The following is a 4031-nucleotide window of genomic DNA, read 5'->3' as shown; positions in this document are numbered from 1 at the left end:
ACCCTTAATATAAAGTTTACATCTAATTATATGTTTACTTCCTCATTAATCTGCCCCTTTATAGTTATAATTTATTATGATATACTGCATCTTCTTAAATCTTGATTAATTTATCATTGTTTCTCTCTTCAATTGTGTTTCTTATATTTACTACACCTATTGCAGGAAGGAAGTAAAAATCAATACGGCGGCGTGACCTCATGTATGATCAATACGCGTTGCTACCCTCACACTCATGTCACTGGGTGTAACACCTCACTCTCGTGTCACTGGGTGTAACACCTCACACTCATGTCACTGGGTGTAACACCTCACTCGTGTCACTGGGTGTAACACCTCACACTCATGTCACTGGGTGTAACACCTCACACTCATGTCACTGCGTGTAACACCTCACACTCATGTCACTGGGTGTAACACCTCACACTCATGTCACTGGGTGTAACACCTCACTCGTGTCACTGGGTGTAACACCTCACACTCATGTCACTGGGTGTAACACCTCACACTCCTGTCACGGTGTAACACCTCACATTCGTGTCACTGGGTGTAACACCTCACACTCATGTCACTGGGTGTAACACCTCACACTCATGTCAGATGTAACACCTCACACTCATGTCAGATGTAACACCTCACACACATGTCACTGGATGTAACACCTCACATTCGTGTCACTGGGTGTAACACCTCACACTCATGTCACTGGGTATAACTCTTCACACTCATGTCACTAGGTGTAACACCTCACACTCATGTCACTGGGTGTAACACCTCACACTCATGTCACTAGGTGTAACACCTCACATTCGTGTCACTGGGTGTAACACCTCACATTTGTGTCCCTGGGTGTAACACCTCACACTCATGTCACTGGGTGTAACACCTCACACTCATGTCAGATGTAACACCTCACACTCATGTCACTGGATGTAACACCTCACATTCGTGTCACTGGGTGTAACACCTCGCACTCATGTCACTGGGTATAACTCTTCACACTCATGTCACTGGATGTAACACCTCACACTCATGTCACTGGGTGTAACACCTCACACTCATGTCACTGGGTATAACACCTCACACTCATGTCACTGGGTGTAACACCTCACACTCATGTCACTGGATGTAACACCTCACACTCATGTCACTGGGTGTAACACCTCACACTCATGTCACTGGGTGTAACTCTTGACACTCATGTCACTGGGTGTAACACTTCACACTCCTGTCACGGTGTAACACCTCACATTCGTGTCACTGGGTGTAACACCTCACACTCATGTCACTGGGTGTAACACCTCACTCGTGTCACTGGGTGTAACACCTCACACTCATGTCACTGGGTGCCCTGGAAACACACACCGTAACTGTCTCTATTTTCCGCTTGTTACAACTTGTAATAAAGTTGTTATATCTTGCCTTAACGTGTTTATGACGTATTAGAACGTTGTTACAACTTGCTATATTGGTTGTTATAACTGGTTAGGAGGTGTTAAAACTTGTTCGAACGTTGTACCAACGTCGTAGTTTCGGTGTGTGTTTGGCGGGTGTAACACCTCACACTCATGTCACTGGATGTAACACCTCACACTCATGTCACTGGGTGTAACACCTCACACTCATGTCACTGGGTGTAACTCTTGACACTCATGTCACTGGGTGTAACACTTCACACTCCTGTCACGGTGTAACACCTCACATTCGTGTCACTGGGTGTAACACCTCACACTCATGTCACTGGGTGTAACACCTCACACTCATGTCACTGGGTGTAACACCTCACACTCATGTCACTGGATGTAACACCTCACACTCATGTCACTGGATGTAACACCTCACACTCATGTCACTGGGTGTAACACCTCACACTCATGTCACTAGGTGTAACACCTCACTCATGTCACTGGGTGTAACACCTCATGTCACTGGGTGTAACTCTTCACACTCATGTCACTGGGTGTAACACCTCACACTCATGAGGTATTACGCTTTGGTCAGGGTTTGTATCCTGGCCGGGGAGGATTTACTGGGCGCAATCCTTACCTTTAGCCTCTGTTTACCCAACAGAAAAATGGGTACCTGGTTGTAAAATGATGTGTGCTAGTGGCTGTATAAAAATGTAAGAACTCTTGTATACTGTATTAAAAAAAAAGCTGATTTATTGGTGTCCTGCCTGCATCATTCATCATGGTAACACAATGAAGTTTCTAGGAAATATTTTTGCATTTTTCTCATGTTTCTTCTGTGTTCCAGTGGTTTTGTCTTTTTCGTCTTGTCTTTGTGTTGATTTGCATCTTCTGCCTAATACTGTCACTTATTGCTCGACTTTGTCGGAGTTGCTCTAGTTGGCGTTGATATCTCTTTGGCACCATTTCAAGAGTTGTCGCATGCATTCTTTCAACACCAGCTGGCTCGAGCTCCTCCTGAGCTGTATTGTCTCAACAGGGCGTTGGCATTTTTTCTTCTTCCCTCAATTCACTGTTGCCTCTTCGGTCCAAGATACATTTTTATGGCATTGTTGAGTCTTGCCTTTGTTTTTTTTTTTTTTGTTTTTTTTTAGATATATACAAGAGTTGTTACATTCTTGTACAGCCACTAGTACGCGTAGCATTTCGGGCAGGACCCTGGAATACGATCTCCTGCCGCGAAGAATCATAAAGGTGTTTTACGATTCTTCGTAAAACACCTCACTCAAATCGAGTGAGGTGTTTTTTAGGTATGGGAGCGTCATGCTGTCTTCTGCAAATGTGAGTTCTGTTCCTCTGGCATTGATTGGCAGTTTATTTGTTTACAGCTTTCTCCTCCTTTCTTGGAGGAGAATGAGATGGTTGACGTCTGGTGAGGTGCTTTGGTTGTTTTACTTAATCTGCTTGACTAGGGGAACATCATTTGTTGTAACTGGTATCAGTGGTTCGTCACTATGTGTTAACCTTCTGCTCTATTTCAGTGGGTCTACTGTTTGTTGATCTGGTTCCATGCTCCGAAGCTCGTTTATCCAAAGATGACCACAGTGTCATTCAGTCTGACCAGCCAACAATCTACCCTCAGGCCCACAATGTTTGTAAGTTTGCAGCTTTGGCTACTGTATTCTCAGGGATTTTGGCAGTCTATCATAGACCTAGCAGCTCATTATTTGGTCAATATACCGACACACTTGGCTTATGTTGCCCTAGGTTGGGTTTCCAGACTCAGTACTGTATCTCAACTTTCCGAGTACCATTGCCACTTTTCTCTCTCTGGTAAGTCCCACGTTTCTGTATTTTCTGTTGTGATTTAGCTTCAGGAAGCCACCAAGGGATCCTCCAGAAAACCAACATTGAATGCCTCTTTCGGGTTGGGCCTTGATGGCTCCCCAATTCTTTACCAGGTGTGTTAGTTCAGGGTCTATCAGCGCCAGACTGGGGCCAGATGGCACCGATGCACTTGTTGGTGGCCATTCATAACTAATGGAGTTCAAGCTAGTTTTTAAGTGAATCATTTGCAAGGTCATTTGGCTGTTTCTGCTTCATTTTCAATGAACCTTGCACTATTATTATTATTATACCTTGTTTTGCTTTGCTTACTTTATGGATGTTTTTTCAGTAAGAGTGATCATAACAATCTCCTGCTTCTTGTGCCTATATGAGGGGTGGGTAAGTTCTGGCTCTTTTCCTTGGAAGGACACACAAGACTTCTATGGCTGATGTGACTCAGCAGGAGGGAGCCACCGAGGCCCTACCAGATTCATTTCATTAACTTCAGCGCTGGTTTCTCATTCTTTGATAAGAATGCTATAATGTTGTATGAATACCCTAGTGATCAATAACTTTAAGTTAGGCAATAACTCCAAAATACTGATATGAGTGTTCAAATATTTCAATAATTCCATTGCCATATATAAATGTTTAGCTTTACAAGTACAGTATTTAATTGATCTACTGTATATGGTTTATGGCCCTTATTTAATGAAAAATGTATGATTAAATCATGGGATGAATTAACAAGCAGGTACAAACTAAAATTGGTTAAATAAATCAATACTGATAATC

The sequence above is a fragment of the Procambarus clarkii genome, chromosome 58 (assembly GCF_040958095.1).
Source record: "Procambarus clarkii isolate CNS0578487 chromosome 58, FALCON_Pclarkii_2.0, whole genome shotgun sequence".
In the NCBI taxonomy this organism is placed as follows: Eukaryota; Metazoa; Arthropoda; class Malacostraca; order Decapoda; family Cambaridae; genus Procambarus; species Procambarus clarkii.
Note: the sequence above shows the minus strand (reverse complement) of the source record.